This window comes from Melanaphis sacchari, unplaced genomic scaffold (genome assembly GCF_002803265.2).
Source record: "Melanaphis sacchari strain LSU unplaced genomic scaffold, SCAv2.0 Contig28_pilon_pilon, whole genome shotgun sequence".
Classification (NCBI taxonomy): Eukaryota; Metazoa; Arthropoda; class Insecta; order Hemiptera; family Aphididae; genus Melanaphis; species Melanaphis sacchari.
In genome coordinates, this window is record NW_020271162.1 from 731,338 (window position 1) to 750,252 (window position 18,915).

An 18,915-nucleotide genomic window follows, 5' to 3' on the forward strand; every position below is an offset into this window, starting at 1 on the left:
GAACCGATTTTTACATACTAGTTATATTATGTTTTAGAGTGTGTTGTACTTAAAAAATATATTTTTAAAATTCCTAAATTTAGGTCAGTTTTAATTATTATGTTAAGTATATCTAATTTAAAAAAAAAGGTAGGCAAATGGTACCGTTTTATTATACATTAGGTGTCGAGCGGATTTCGTTATTTAATAAATTATTATTAAAATTTATAATATAATTTGTTAAACTTGAATTATTCAATGATAACCAATTGTATACGATGAAAAAATGATTCTAGTGAAGTCTAGTCTCTAAATTTTTGTAATCATGGTCACAAAATAATGATTTTAATGATAATATTGGATTTGTTTAAAAATTTTCTTTTTTCTTTAATTTTTTGTTTGTTTTTCCCGATTATAAAAAAAGTACTAAGAATTTTGAGCTTTTCAAAGTGCAAACTAATTTACTATATAAAACCATCCTTAGAGTGAAAATTGAAGCATTTTAACGTGTATAAAGACAAAAAAATAAAACACACATCATAGTAAAATCAATACATTCATCACTAACTAGCTCTTAATTTAAAATATCAATGCTAGAGATTTGACGTTCTTATCATTTAATGGAAAACATAATATTATACATTTATAAACGTCATACGTAAGTGTACAGTAAAATATTTGTTTATGGTCACATTTTAATCATTATACATCCCTTATAAGTAGCGGGCTCCTCTTAATGGACACATTTTAAAATCCCCAATGGTTTTCGCTATAGAGAGGTTTCACTTTAACTAATAGAAATTCACAAACAGTATAATGATGTTTCAAATAAACAGAGATGTTAAAAATGTCCTCCTTTATTCTATACCTGCTGATTGAAAAAAAAAAAAAAAATAAAGAAATAAAAATACATTAAGTAACATTTGGAATTTGTATAGACTTGTTTCCACCGTCCGGCGTGCGTAAACGTGTGGTGGGGTTATCCGAAAGCGTCGTCTTGAAACGGGACTAGAATCGAAAAGACAGTGAATAGAGTTACGTAAAAATAAAAAATAAAAACGAACACGAAACGCGTTTTATCTTGTTCGACCTTCTCTCTTTCTCACTCTATCTCTTTCTTACACACACGCGTGACTCTCTCTTTCTCTCTCTCTCACACACACACACTCGCTCCGTGTCAAGCTTTCGACGCTGCCGGACACGCGTGCCTGTTAGGAGACGAATAAACGGCACCTGCAGCAGACACATGGCGCGCGGTGGTTTCCCCCGGTTTGTCGACGGACTTGTTACACCACACGCGGCTGCTGTTGCTGCTTGCATCGGTGGACCGCGATTAAACAGAAGAAAGTGAACGTGGTTTCAGGTCGGTAACACGGCGGAAGGGGTCGGTAACAGGCTGTCGTCGTCATCCTCGGACCGCTCTGAGGCGCAAACGGCACGGCACTCACGCGTTGTTCACAACTCGATTAAACGCACACGTCTTGTCGTCGTAGTCGCAAATTTGATCGATTTTGAGAAGTTGTCCGACGGTCAATACTCCGGGTGAGTAAAAATCACATGTATTTTATTTGTTTTCGGCAGTGTATTATACACGCGATTTACCTATAACGATTATAATAAGCGTCACGATCGTATTCGCGACAGACAAAAACATCGGTTTCGTTAAAAAAAAAAAAAAAAAAACTATATGATAATATCATTGTTATAAATAATTGATGATTTTTTGTTGTTGTGTTATAGCGTGTACAGTTTAACATTAACTATTTTAACGGTTACCATATTATTATTATATTATTAGTAATTTATTGACTTAGAGAAATATGTTTGGAATATAAACCAAAATCGATTATCTTGCACTATAGTTGGTAATCACACGCACGCACACACACACACACACACACACACACACATTTATATATAGGTATAAATACTATCATGGATTTTCGTCATGAATATTATTTATTGTATTTTATATAATCTCTTTTACTGCTCGTTCGGGCATGTTGGTGAGGTGCGAATGTGTTTTTTTGTCTTTTTCTTCTCACTTCCATCAAGTGTATTATCTAAGATACAAGGAATTTTAACCACATTAAAACAAAAACAATGATAAATCTCTGGCGTTAACGTCACCCGCGTGAATAAGACTATAATATGTACGAAACATGCATATCTTGTCGAATTCAATTACGTACATTTAGTGTTAGTAAATCTAACACTCCGTCAGATATTAATCGTTTTTCTTTCACACGACTTAACTGATATAATGATTAGTCGCTATAATTATAAACAGTGAGCTCCTGACGGTGAAAAAGTAATGTAATCAATTTTATTCATCTCCTATATTATTTCATACTATTATAAAATTAAATTTATTTTTAAATTTAGATGAAATGTATTATATTGTACCAGTGTTGACATTGTTTTTTAATTAACTAAAATAAGAAAGTCGAGATTGTAAGCAGATATAAGTAGTTATCAAAATAAACCGACAACTGTTATACACTATATTATACCTATTAGTTATAGAATAAATTAAAAACATAAGCTACACAGAACTATTCATTAAAATTAATAAAAAATATTTACTTGTGCTATTTATGTCCTACGTATAGGTACTATTGGTACTCAGTGATTCATGCATGAAAATCGAACGATTGAGTGGGATTCTCAGACTTAGTCCTCCTCTCTAATCAATCTAGTTGTGTCAATGTTAGTTTTATTGTGAAAGACTCTACTCGAGTACTATGTAATAACACTAATAACTTTACAATATCATATTACTGATAAATATTACCTTTAGGCTTTAATCATATGCATCAGGGAAGATGTTTTTAGGTCAAGTAGGTACACCAAACAAAATATGTTTACCATATTTTTATAATGAAAAAATATAATAACCAATACAATATAATCTTTTATATTCATTTTAGTTAAAAAAAAATATACAAAATGAAATTTATTTTAACAAAACAAAAAAAAAAAAAAATCAACTAATAAGTCATATTTAATAGATTTGACATAATACTTACGTATCATTATAAGTAATCGGCCAATTCATTTTGATTTTTCGAGATTTATTAACAATTTTAATAAAATGGAAAGACAAAAAAAAAATGTATTAAAGAATAGTAAGACCCAAGTATATCATCTATACAATTTTGTATGATTGAATGCCCGGATTTTATTTTTAAGTTTTTAATTTTATAAATGTTTACCTCAGATAATTAATATTAATATTTTATTTATACTTAAAAGTTCTTAGTTTAATTTTAAATTGTTTTCAAGGCGTTTTTAAAATCTGTGTATTAACATATTATTATATGATATAATAATGCAAGTTTAAATTTCGTAATTCACAATCGTGATTTTTCTTATTTCTCGATAAAGCCATTTATTTATGAAATTGTTGCATTTATAGGTACATTAAATTATACTAAACCTATAATTTATTTTAAATTTTATGAAAAATATCAAGTGTGGTTATATGAAAATTTTAACTTTGGTAACTTTGATCATATTAATAACAAAGCTTAAAAGGTATTTAATATTTACCTACTATACAAATATACATTATAATTTATCACATTATTGAAGTAATGATGGAAAGTAAAGATTATAAATATCGAGAAAGGTAAAAATAAAGTTTCAAAGCTTAAAATATACTCTTTTATACAAATATAACAAAAAAACGATAGAATTCGCTCAATTATACTGAAGATTTCAAACGTATCTAATCAGTATAAAATACCTAATAAGTGATTTTATAATATGATGGAAGATAATGTTGATTTTTTAGATAAATAGACAACGCGCTTAGTAATTAATAATACAAATAACAATCTACAATGAAAGTAAATTTGTTTTGAACATTAAAATAAAAATAACTTTAATGAAATACAAAAATTCTGAATTTAGTAATTACATTAATTTGCAATACGTTTGTTGCTAAACATCTGTCTGTCAATATTATAAAAGACCACTGAAAATTAAGATCATAAAACATCGTTTATTTTCTTTTTTATCGGAAAAATAATAAAAATAATACTAAAAAAATATGAATAATTAAAAAAAAAATTACATTATTATTATTACTTACAATATGTATAGTTATAAATAATTGAAAATAAGTGTAATAGTAAAATAAATCACCTTTATCTTCTTCCATTTGACTACCACTGTACCTAATAATTTAATCATTGAGTAGTCTACTGTAATAAATTTGTTAAATTTAATTCAATTATATAAGATATTGTAAGCAAAAAATTATTTTAGACTTTATTTCTAAGAAATACTTAAAGATATTTAAATTTATTCATATTCATTATATTAATAATAAATGTTTTTAATAGTAAAAAAAAAAAGATAAAATTTAGTAGGTTGAATTAAATTTTAACAAAAACATCGAATAATATAATTTATTCTAATATTATAGGTAATATCATTGATTATAGAATATGATAATTATATACATATGATATTATAGTATATTCTATAATCAATAGTAATATGTACTATAAATAATATAATATTATATTCTCGTTATTATTAATTCATAAGACCGACGTATTTGTAAAATGACGTGAATAGGTTCATGATATAAATAGCATAAAATTAATTTAGACATCGATATAATGATGTTATTGAGTATAAAATATGATAGTTTAAGTTATAGTAGAATGTTTCGGATCTCTAAGATTAATTATATCATATTAAATGCTACAACTGAATAATAATCGCTATTTAAGTTTGAACATAGAATGTTGTTAATAATTGAGCTTTAAAAACTGATGCATATTACAATTTTATTATTTTTTATTTCAGAAGTAAATATTTCTGAAAAATATTATATTTAATTTCTGAATGTTATGTTAAAATTTTCATAAATAAAAAAATAATACATATATTAATTTATATAGTTTTATATTTTGTAAACAATTTCATATTTAAAAAGCTTTATTTGAGTTGTAAGTTTATTAATTATTTTTATTTTATTAAGGCTTTAAATACACGGTTTATTAGCCAACAATAGTTTATAACATATTATAAAGTTATATTTTATTCATGAACATTTTTTTTAAATATTTTACATAGTGTGTAGTGAATCACAGTAAAAACAAAATTGATTATATTTGGTTTTCAGTATTTTTTCTTTTAGTTTCTCCCGATAATTTTTCTAAGAAGGTACTGGGATTTCCATCTTTTGATATTTCTGAAAGTTTACTACAAACAAAACCCAATTTTTTTCCAGAAATTACTTATAAGGTTTATTAAAAAATGAAAAGAAAATATTCGTTGTCATTGTAAACGCATAATACATATACTATATTAGTTATTGCTATGTATAAAATTTAAAATACAAGTAGAAAATCGGTAATTACTATATTTTTAGCATTTAGATAATTTGGTTTTCATATATAAAATATAATATTTTTTTGTTGGTTATTACGTTATTTATTATTAAACACATGATTTCACTGTTAAATTAAAATCAGGTACGTGTTGTCGTATAATTTTAATACATAGAATAATGAATAATAGGTATATGCACTTACTATTTGTTGGGGTTCTTATAAGTTATCTGTATAGAAAGTTCATGTGTAAGAATAAATGATCAAATCTGTCACATATTAATAATTATTAATATTCTCCATTAACTTTTTAAGGATTATTGTATCTGATGGTTGTTAAATAGGTACAGTTTTTCATTTGTAACCGGTCCAGTATAAATCATTTATGTAAAAATTGTCTAGAACATAATTGATTATTTATAATTGTTTTTTGATGCTTAAGTGTTTTCTTTAAGAAAAAAGTATTTCATAGTTATTATTTTTTACATGAGTTTAAACAAACAAATAAATCCAATTTGAAATTGGGTTATTTAAGTAAAATAAATTACGATTTCAAACACAAATAAATATATTATACCAAAAAACGATTTATATAATAAAATGTAAAATAAATCTATTGATTTGAACATATTCCTCTCTCCAAAAATACACTTTGATTAATGTTCAATATATTCGTAATAATCAATACAATTTTTTTTTTTTTTTGATTAAATTATAATACTCGTATCATTATTTATTGTTACAAATTAAAATGAATTTTCATATATCTATTTATATATAGATTATATATAGGTAATCCAATATTGTTAAAAATATCATTAAATTATCTTATCAATAAAAATTTCGAAAAAAAATTAACAGAAACAAGCGAGTGAGAATAGTAGTATAGCGATAGCTTAGATCCATAAACTATAGTAGTATAAACTTTTACTATTGCTCGCTTATAGAGATCGAAATGATGGTACTATGGTTCGTGATTAGACGAAGGGATTTTGACAAGAATGTTTAATTTAATTTAATTGGGTTATTTGGCAGAACCCCATAATTGGATTCTATACATTCTATGAGCTTGAAAAGAATTGTGGTTCAGGATTGAATTATTGCTTGATGGTGTATATTGACGGTTGCAATAAATTGTTCTGTTTAAAAAACAATCATCCGATATCCAGTGAACTAAACATAAGCATAATATTATATCATTTATAAATTTATAATTTATTAACAGAAAAAAATTAGAAATAATATCATACTTATAATTAATATAAAAATAACTATTTTAACATATTAAAAATTTAGGTAAGAATTAGCACAAGCATTAATCAAATCAGGTTTTGTGCTTAAAACGATTAGTAGTATAATTAGTACTTGGTTATGATTACTTTTTAGTGATTTCGTAAAATAAGCTCGTGTCATCGTAATTGTTTGTGTTTTTTATATGTGAAACATTCAATCATGTCATTATTTCTTACACACGCAATGAACTAAGTAGTTATCAATAATTATATAATATATCTAATCATTATTATGGAACTGTTTAACTAAATTGTATTCATTTATAAAATCGTAACTATTCCACGTTTATGCATTTACTTATTTTACTAATATTTGTTGGAAAAAATGTTATTTAAAATTAATACAAAAATATATTTTAAAATCTAGATTTGCCACCTCTATCTCTTTAGAACCGTATACAGTTAATACTATACTTAAATCGATAAAATATTCCCGTAAACGTATATAAAATATTGTTAAATATTAAATCGTGAATTTTGAATGAATTCTAGTGTTTAAAAAAAAAATAAAATAAAAATAAATAATGAATAATGAATAATACACATAAATAATTGAATAATAAAATATCAATATTATTCTTAATGATCCAGATTACTGTCAGGATAAAAGAACGGATTTCGGCAGGTTTAATTATTGATGTTACGAAAAAAATTATATTTAACTGCGAGCTGTTGTGAGTTCAAAATAATTATGCACAAATCTGTTAAAACAAACTCTTGTATTGTTGCATACTGTTATGTTTACATAACCTCATCAAATAATTATTATGATAATTACTGTTACATCTTTTTCTATTTAATTAGTTAATTCAATACCTGAATATTTAGTTAAAGAGATATTTTAGAGTCAGGATAATTTTTTATGGCATAAATTAGTTTATTAATTGAAAATTTCCTATATTGTATAGATAGCTAAATATTACATCTATTAAGGTTTTCGCTTTAAAAAAAATTCAAATAATCAGATAAATTAGAATTAAAATTTAAATATAACACATAAATGTATGTTTGAAAATATTTGTAGTACATTATATATATGTATAATATATATATATTAAATTATACAGTTTATCAAACATTTCTCAAATAAATCGATTGTCGTGTGAAATCATTAACGTAGAATGATACTATATTACTATTTACTTACTATACTATAGGTATACAAATATATATAATGAATTGAATTTATTCTTAAAGTATGTTTTTAATCTATTAATAGTACGTTAATTGAATGTTTTAATATTGTGAATATTACTATGATATTATTCATCATTAGTCGTGATGAAAAAAAAAAAATTAATAAATTATACTACTATCAATTTATAATATATCACTACGTAGAGTGTTGAGTGTGATATTTAAAAATTATTTACTCATGATATAGTGTTGTACAATATTTATTTATATTTTTAAATAACAAAAACAATAATATTAATGATAAAAAATATAATTTTTTTTATCTAAAATAAGGAAAGCTCTTCGTCCAAACATTACAGTGATTACGTCATACATTACTCGTTGGAAATATTATTATGTATAATAAATCATACAATACGATAATCGAAATCTTAACTGATTTTTTCAATAATACCATATAATTATAGGTATAGTACTTACGTACGAATTTTTTTATTATTTTTATCATATTTTAGGAAAGTCAACCAAAGAAATGTATAGGTAATGGTGGAATAAAATTATTTTTACAATTCTAATAGACAAAAAAAAAAATTAAGACATCAGAAACAATATATTAGTAGGTACAATTTTATTACATATAGTTTACTTAGCCAATGAAATTAAAATAATTTGATTATAAGAATACGTACAAACAATAATGTTTTCATCAAACCATTACTATACATAAATTGATAAATAAATATTATCATAATAATCACTATAACGTATTTTAACTGTACAGCTAAAAATAATTTTTTCTTGTTTATCATTAATTGATAAAAAAAATTCTATTTCTAACTATTTCCATACTTTCTAATATCTCATGTAGTTCGTCGTTAGATTTTGGTAGTGTAGGCATTGACTTTCTTCTGATTATGTACATATTCTTTTTAAACATATCGAATATCACTTGAAGATCTTGTGCGCCAGGTACGTTATTTACTGCACTACAAACATCGTATTTAGCCTAGTGCGCAGATATCTTCTGTTGCTTTATGTTTGGCCATTATGGTAACATATTGCTATTGTAGTATTTCGTTCCTAATAGGTTAGTGGTTATGATCAATATTTTTCTCCATAATATTATAATTTATTCCAAATTTTTTTTAAAACACTATATATTTAAGGATTATACATCGCCTTTTTATTTTTCCCAAAGCTAACGTACGATTTACATTAGAATTTTTAAAATTTTTATAAAACTAACTGTGGTCATCTACATAGGGACTTAACTATACGTGCCATAGTCTTGGTTGTATAAACTTTATTGAAACGTCGTTTCAAAATTCCAATACAAAAAAGAAATTGTTTGTCTTAATGTTAAAATATATTTTAAAATTAATTTTCAAAGAATTATTCATGATAAGTAGACGTATTATTTATTATTTTCAAATTAAATTATGTTGTGCTTATTTTATATTATCGGCCAATATTATAAGTTTAAGTTTACAACAAAAACAGTTGATCGCTATTTTTTTTTGGTACGCACAGCATAGGCATACAACACTAACTTGTACAATCAATCGTAAAAAATAAAAATAATAATGAAAAGGAAAAGTTCATTAATAATAGCATAAGCATATTATGTGTATTTTTAAAACGGAAATAAAATAAAATAAATATATTTCAAAATATTGTGAATCAAACCATTGTTGATTTTTAACATATAATAATGATAATAAAAAAAAAAAGCACGAACATAGGTAGTTTATAATAATATGCGTACTGTGCGGTCCAATAAAAATACCTAATTGTATACACGCACTAATTAATGGTACACTGCGGGTCCTTGCAATCACGTCATACATCACTCGTCAGTCGTCACACAATGTTGTAATTACTGAGTGTCTCGATAACACTATATAATAATGTGCTCAAATGTTTATTTTCTATTATTATATTCTGGGTCATCAATAGCTATACGAAAAATAAGTTATTATCACACTGACCGAAGACAAGTTCGAGAAGGGGTTATTAAGAATAATATAACTTATATCCGGTGGGTACTCAATATGCGTTTTTTTTTTTTTTTGTATTCTTAATGTAAGATTGTCAATTAAATAGGATACAAATAATAGATATAAGTAGAAAAAAGTAAATATAATATGTAAAACAATCGACCTGATGGAAAATTAACTAAAAAAAAATAAAATGTATAAAACATATACATATGACACAATTTAATCTCGTAGGCACCTATATTTGTTTGATATGTTTCTTACATAAAAATTTTAATTTTAATAAAATATAATAAATTTAAAACATTGGACGTGTGTGCGCCACTGCAGTTTATTCGATTGATCATTTGAATGAGATAAAGCTGCATTCTAAACAATTCGATAAGTCAAAAACAAAATACAAGGTACCATATTGCATTTATAATATTATATGTGCAATATCAATGTCAACAACAACTAAAAAATACAATAAAAACAAATTTATATAAATATGTAGAGGGTAATGAACGAATAATATTGTATTCAGCTATTATTTTAATTATTTGTCTATAAATATGAAATATTTCTACAAACTTTTGATTTTGTTGGAGTTATGCAAGAACAGCTTTTTCGACTATTCAGAGTCTAGTTTTGAAGTGATCCACGGAAATATACGATGATATAATTGTTTATTATTAATTTTATTTTTTATTTGGTATATCATTGTAGTTGAAGGTTTTTGTTGATCTTTATTTTTCAGAATAATTTATTACTCATTTGTTAATACGTTCGAAAGATCCAAATGTACAAGTTTTCGTTTATAAATGATGACTCTATAATAATATATTCTATAAATAAACATTTTTTATAAATTTGTTTTTTCATTTAATCGTTATATAATTTCCAGGCGTATATTGCACACAAGTATTCAAAATATCAATGTAGATGAATATCAGATAAAAACTAATTAATACGTTAATTTATTTTTTACATTATTAATGGATTTTAGTTGAATTAATTAACTATTATATTTTAAATCGAAATCGTTATTGTTTGTTAATCTCTAAACTCTACTTGAGAGAGATGTTAACATACATTATTTTACACATATCTGATGAAATTTGTTACATGTACATTTTTTGTTTACAATGCGTGAACGGATGGCTATAACATATTATAATGTGGAAAGTATTACAAGAAACTTAGATTTAATTAAAAATATTAACTTAATCACATCTAGTAAACTTTTTTTTAACTATGGTTTCCGAGAAAAATAAATTAAGTATCTAGAATGTATCTAAAAATATTTTCATATTATTTATTAGGTTCGTATGTAGTTGTATAGGTATATCTTGTAACAATTATAATGCTAAATTAATTATATATTGACTAAATTCGTTTAAAATTTGTTTTGGAATTCTAAATGTATTTATTTTATTTTGTAATATTATGCCAAAACAATAAACCTTAAGTCTATTGAAAAATATCGTATTCTAATCAATGAAATAACAAAATAATTTTAAATGTTGAAAATTGCACTAATAATTTAAAAAATAATTATCAAAGTTTCGAAAATAACATAATTAATATATATATTTGTTGTAAGTAGCTTACAAATACGTTATGGATTATGGATATTAATATTAGTACAGTACATAGTTCTAAAAAGTAAATATTATTATTACTATTATATTTATCCTGAATAACATTTAATTTTATTAATTTAATATTTATTAGATAAAATTATTTCATCTATTGTTTATAACGCTACAATAAAAATGTATTAAAAATAGATAAGGAAAGTAATACATAGACTAAGATTAAAATATTTCACTTGTATTTTACTAACATAATTAAATTAACAATAAATACTCACTCTACAATTGCATTAAATTAAATTGACAAGATTTATTGTATCATTAAATTTTTTATTTATGTTTTTTTTTTTTTTTTTTGATAACCAGTAAGCTATTTCATATGAGTATATATATATCACTGTTATGGCATGAATACTTATTAGGACTCATTAAGAATAACAAATTTTACCTAATTTATTTGTTCGATTAAAACTAAATTATAATATTGTCTTCATCAAGTATTAATTACAATCTACTAACTATGTTTTGTACTAGAGTTGCCCAAATATATTTAGAAAAATTGTATAACTTATTTAAGAACACATTTTTTTTATAACGGACTGTTTGACGATATAATATATTAATATAAGATTAAAATAAATGTATTTATTCCCTGTGGTATAAATGTGATACAAAAACATAAAAATCACACATACGTCAAATTATTCACTTCGTTTATTTATTCAAAAGAATTATATGGTTGTCCATGTTCTATATTACAGAAGTACAGAAAACATTGTGTTGTACATTTATTAAATTTTACAATATATTCTGTGTGGGCTAAATATTGTTTAAGGAAGGATCAACAGACATAATAATATTAATATTGCTATACTATGCGTACGCATGCGAACGGGTGTTCGTAGAAAAGTTATTTAATTATTATATTTGGTTTATGACTGGTATAGCTACCTATCATTTTAAGTACCCAACTCTATACTTACTATATGTAGTTAATAAACGTGTAATTAAATTATCATTTACCATACGTCTTCTTAGCACATCATTTAATACTACGCGATGTGTATTAGTTATTTAAAGTCTTAAAAGTAAAAATTATACAACTACAGTAGATATCCTGAAATTCTTTAGTTCAACAATCTTAGTATTTTTATCTTAATTTTTCTTAAACGGTCGAGTGTCGATGATTTTTTTCCAGTGTCAAATGGACATCCAGATCAATTTATTAATAAATTATTTGAGAAATTATTATATAATTTTCAAATAAATTGATCTTGTTTGTGAAGGGAGAAGTAAATTAACACTCACACGTGTTAAACTAATTTTATTAAAAAAAATAATAATAATAATAATAATAATAAAATATTGAAACTTCTAGTAGCTCTTATACTGTATACGTAGATAGTTAATCTGTCGACCATTATACACTAACATTATAATGCGATGATATTATACTAAAGCATAATTTCACAAATTTAAAATATCTAGTTTCACTTCGTTTAATGTATTTTTATTATTTTACTCTTCAATATTAGACATTCTAATTATTATTATTTAAATTGAAACATAATTTACGGTATAGATAATGCAATTCAATAAAGTGGTATAAAATATAATTCAATAACAAATAAATCAACCTTAGTTTGTGTCAGACACAAATAAAATATAGTGTTTTGATCAAAACGTGATTAAAGGTTTATTTATTAAAACACTTAACAGGAACGACTTATGACCGTTCTTCTACATGTTAAACGTGTTTATTAAAATTAATCTAAAATATATTTTAGTTACATTATGTAGCTTAAATATAATCAAGATTTATAACATAATATTTAATAATTGTTGTTGTTTTTATTTTTTTATTTAATTTTTTATGATATTTAATGATATTGAAATATTTTAATGTTATTTTATTTTCTTATTATTTTGGATACGAAATTTAAAATGACTGTGTGACTTTTGTCACAGTTTTAGTCGGTTTTAGGCTATCAGGTTAATCTGGGTTCATATAGACCAACATAAAATTAAAATGTTTATGACAAATTTGACGTTAATCATTTTCAATTTTGTCGATTTCTGAGATAAATAAATACAAATAGTATTTGGACAGTTGGGTTATGTACAGACTAATATATTACAGATCTGTGATAAAGGTAAATGACAGTACAAATATACGTGTATGGTATAAGTTCTTTCAATTTATTTTATATCGATATGCAGCCAATAGCAAATTAAACAACAAATATTACTATCAATTGCAAATTTATATGACAGAACAACGTTTGCCGGGTTAGCTAATATTATTATAAAAATTAACCAATACGCAACTGTTATACATCAGTTAGTGTAATTATTATATATTATTTTCTTTTAGTAAAACTCAATTGGGTAGTTTAAAAAACCAATAGTAGTACAATAATGTTTTGGATACCGGGTATTTTGTGCTAACCACCTACATTTTATTGTATTCTAAAAATGTATTTCAAAAATTGTTTTCACTTTGTTCGACAATTATGACTTTCTTCAGTCCTTTCAATAACATCAAATAATTGTGTTATTTATGAAAAAAAAAAAAAATAGAGAATTATAAATACTTTTTATATATGAGGTATATTTGAAAGTGAAAACAATAGATTTAGAGGTTTAACATATAAAATATAATATAATCCTTAATTTAGTATATACAATTTTTTATTTATTTAAATTATAAATCAACTAATTTAGGTCTATCCTTTAACACCAATTTAACCTTTATAGTTCTTGGAAAATGATAACTAATAACTATAAAAATTGACTATGGAAATTAAAAATACTTTTGCGTATAAATATTTAATTTGTTTTGGCAATACATCAATTTATTTGAAATTTAAGTCTTCGAAAAATGAGTTTATAAAACTAAATTAATATTATAAATTATCTATCGTATAAAATAAATGTGTAAATAATAAAAATTTAAAATTATAATTATGATTAAAGATTAAATTCGTCAAAAAAAGAAAATTGGCTTATTTCATATTATAATCTACCTATTCTAACATCTGCGAGTCATATAAAAATAGTAATAATAATAATAATAATAATAATAATAATAATAATAATAATAATATCAATTATTAAATCCGTAACAAAAAACGCCCGAGGACGGAGTGTAACTTTTTCAAAAAAAAAAATTGTACACCACCGTGCTGGCGCATACGTTAGTAGTATCCGGCATATGGTGAACAAACCAGAATTGGTTTCGTTTTTTTTTTTTTTATCTTATAGAAATTTTTACCACACTTGTCGATCGACCGGGCGCATATACATACTTACATATCATTATTACACGTCATATGGTTTGGGTTATATTTATATATATATGCACACAAATATATAATATATTTATATATGCGATACGCTGTTGGGTGCATTACGATAGAGCAATGTCTCTCAACCGATGTTCCGCGGCACACGAGTGTGTCGCGAACTGGCTGTAAGTTTGCCGCGACCGTAATACGTATATCCGTATAGTGTTTTAGATAATAATTTTTAAGTATTAAATATATTAATAATAAAAAATAATAATTAAAATAAAAATGTCTTTTTTTACATAGTGTTCCGTCAAGCTGTGTAGTTATAAGAAATGCGCCGCGAGCATAAAAAGGTTGAGAGCCACTGCGACAGTCTATGATGATATTGCATATCGAGTGAGCAGCGTATAACATTATACGGCGTCCGCCGCGGACTGTGCGTCGCCGTTTAAACGTAACTTTTATTCAATCTTAATTGAAATTTAAAATTATTATTTTATTATAATACAATAATAATAATACGACCAGGCACAGAGCACAAAATCACGATTTAATATACAGCGGATAGAACGTCAATAAATTTTAGCTCAATTGTATCATATTACGTATATTGCAGTGGTTCTCAATCTTTTTATGACCGCGACCCCCATAGTTTTACGTTTACAAAATCAAAAAAGTAATTTCAAAAAACAAATTTTTTTATTACTTACTTTACTACTTTATATTAACAATAATCGTAATAATATACTTTTAATAATAATAATTTTAATAATATACTTATAATAATAATATAATACTACTTCTCGCGACCCCTCAAAAATTGACTAGCGATCCCCCAGGGGGTCGCGACCCACAGTTTGAGAAACGCTGGTATATTGTATTATCAGACGTGCGAGTAGATCTGTATTGATTTTATGCCAAAACTTGTGTCCGATACACATTTCTGTTATCGATTGAACGTTATGTTTAATAATTATAAATTGTGGATATTTTGATCAACGACACCTGTACCTGCGTACAACGTTGTTACGTCACCATAAACGGAATAGCTGGTGCCATAATGCGCGCGCGCCCGCGCGTGTATTTGATTGCACAAAATAATACGTGTGTGGATACGATATACGACATAATACGCGTACGTATAATATAATATTATTATATGAAGCTATGGTCAGTGGAGTGGCAGCGGCGGCGCCTTGTACAAAAAATGCAATTTCTCTTTGTCAAAACTCGTTATTAGGCGGCGCGGCGACGATTAGGTCCGTTTTATTTTCGTAGACTTTTTTTTTTTTTTTTTTTTAGTTCCTCCGAAATAGTTATACGCCCGGTATAGTGGTATAAAATAGACGAAGGCAAGGATTTTGGCAACAACAAAAAGCACATTTTGGAATTTAATTTTTAATTTCCTATTATGTATTATCAATAAATCATTGCATTATTTAATAATTTATTATCTAACGTAACCTGGACTCGATTGAGAGTGACTCATTATTTATTAAGCTAATATTAACATAAAACAAATAAGTTTAAAAATTAAGCTTATAATAATTTATTGTAATTTTTTAACTATAAGCTTAAAAGACAAAAAAGCTCGACTAAAATCGCGGTATTGATATGCGGTTGTTGGGATTAGTGGCTGCGATCTTCGTCCTAAGTATGATTATTGTCTTACAATGAAATAATTGTACACGAAGGCGAAAGTACGTTATTTGACCCCCTAATTTTGGGCATCGAAGTTTTATTGCTATGCGGATTGAGAAAAATCACCGTCGTATACAGCAGTTATTGATTTTTGTAGTTAATATTTGTTGAAGACGGTGAAATGATAAAATACATTATCATTTCGCAGTTCTGAAATTATTATTTTTCTAAAATAACAAATAATAATATGCGGTTATAATAATTTAGAGTTATCGTGTACTTATTGACGGAGAAAGTAATCACTAAACTCTAGTAAGACGTATTTTTTTCGTTTTATACATTCATGTGCCATTACAATCGAAATCATTCTACAGCTTTAATTTTTATACCCAACTATTATACTGAAGAATAATAATATACAAACAACACAAACTTACTTACTCATAATATTTGTTAGATTCGTAGTACGTCTTACTCAAAAAATGTCTTGTATTTCAGTAACATTGTTTTTAAAAGCTTTTCATTTATCTAGAACGAACAAATGTTATACTCATTGTGGTAACGACATCATTTTAAATGTGGCATGAAATGCAGAAAATATTATCTAACACTTTATAAACGAAAATGATCACATTTTGTCATGCCGAGTGTAGACGATATTATATAAAGTATGATATCTAGACACTACAGTTGGGCTAGGTTGGTGTCTCCGGTTGTTTTTAAACTTGAAAGCAGTGATAAATTGTTACCTAATTATTATGTGGTTTGTCTAAAAATGGTCAAGGCTTAGTCTGAACTGAGCTTGTATGAATATTATACTGTTCATTGTCATTTCATTGATCTTCACAATATTTTTTTAAAACGTGAAATTTTCAAAGAATCAATAGTCTGTAGGTATTCAATACTAATATTGCGTTTGAATTAATGAGATGACATATACAGACATAGAAGTGCTTAGTGAAATCGCTTAACATACAAAAGTGGTTTTCGGCAATATCATACTTATGAATTACTATATGAAATAAAACCGAAATTATTCATTGAACGATTTCGATTTCTTGATCTGTTAAGAATCTTTAAAATCTCATGAAATATAAAACTGTAAAATATTTCAATAGTTTAATAAAATTTGTTGATTTTTATTTTTAATACAAATTTTATTTAATGTTATAGAAATATTAAATATTTTTCCTAGTTTCAAAAAATATACACTGAAGTTTGAATGATATGTAATCATACAGAAATATAGTCATATAGAATATTTTAATAAAATAATTGCAATGGCATTATAATATAAAGTAATACGAATATATTAACTAATACATTAATATTATCAATATTTGTGTTGAAAAATTTGATTTTTCACATTTTTGTGAAATTGAAAATATAACGTCATGTGTTCATACTTATACAAAAAATTGTTAATATACCGGTTGATCATTTTACTTAAGTCCATTGGTGCGTGAATTGCATAATCTTGAACAAGATATTCTGATCTTGCTATTGGTCAGTGAGTTTATTTTGGAAACTTTTGATAATTTCTGTTTACATACTTGAATACTAATAATATAGAAGGCATGCTTATCAGTCTGATGTGTTGAATGAAAATATTAATTGAAACAATAGGTACATCTAGCTGACTCTATACTATAAATTATTACGCTGAATTTTATCTTCACTGGACACTTTTTTACGTAATTCCATTGGTAATTAGCATGAATAAGAATAAAAAAAACTATCGAACTATATCATACTATCATTAATACAATAATGAATATAATTATTAAAATAAATATAACTTATATTATTAATTTTAAATTAAAATTTTGAAAATAAAAATACTTTCGGAATGAAGTTTTTACTTACGTTTACTGAAACATAATTTTAATATTTAATATTATTTTTAATTAATGCATAAGTGACCGCTTTAAAAAATTTAGTTGGATAAAAAATTAAAAATCATCACTAAATTAATATCTATGTAATACTTAACAATGCCTTAGAGTACCTTTAATTTTATGAGTAATAATAATAATGAAACGTATGTCTATCATTGTAAGAAAAAAATTTAAGTCAAGGCAATGTCATAGACATATCGAGGTTGCCGTTATCCGGCAAAATTATATGATTGACGACTGTAACACTATACTTATGAACGAGTACGGTAATGATAATAATATTAGATGTAATTAAAACAAAGATTTTTTTTAAAATATTTACTACTTTATTATTTTTATTTGACTAAACTCATTTTATCATTGACAATTTTCTGATTAACAGTTGATAACATTAAATAAAAAATAAAAATAGTGTACATAGGTAAGTGATTTGTTTATAAAATCGTATTATAATATCGTATTTAAATATATAACATCTTAAACGACTTACACAACTAATATTCAGATAGTCTAATAACTAATACTATTGAATATCTATATCATTAAAGTTTATACATAAATGTAGGGGGAACAAATATATTGGAGGGGCAGAAGTTCCATTATAAATCTTCAAAATACCATTTCGTGAGGCTATGCCCCCTACATCTCCTATAATCACCCAATTAAGAATTTACCTTAAATATATTAATATATTCTATATTAGTTGGTTATTAATAAAGTGAAAATATTCAGAATACAATGTAAATATTTTATTTT

General features: G+C 24.8%; 1 protein-coding gene across 1 annotated transcript in view; it reads left to right on the forward strand.

Moving 5' to 3' along the window:
- The first annotated feature begins 1,300 nt into the window (after nucleotides 1-1,300).
- The window catches only part of LOC112595663 (putative fatty acyl-CoA reductase CG5065), a 33,651-nt gene continuing 16,036 nt past the window's right edge, over nucleotides 1,301-18,915 (forward strand). The window contains exon 1 of the mRNA XM_025340947.1: nucleotides 1,301-1,521. The gene's annotated coding sequence lies outside the window, so the exon portion shown is untranslated. The remainder of the gene's footprint in view (nucleotides 1,522-18,915) is intronic.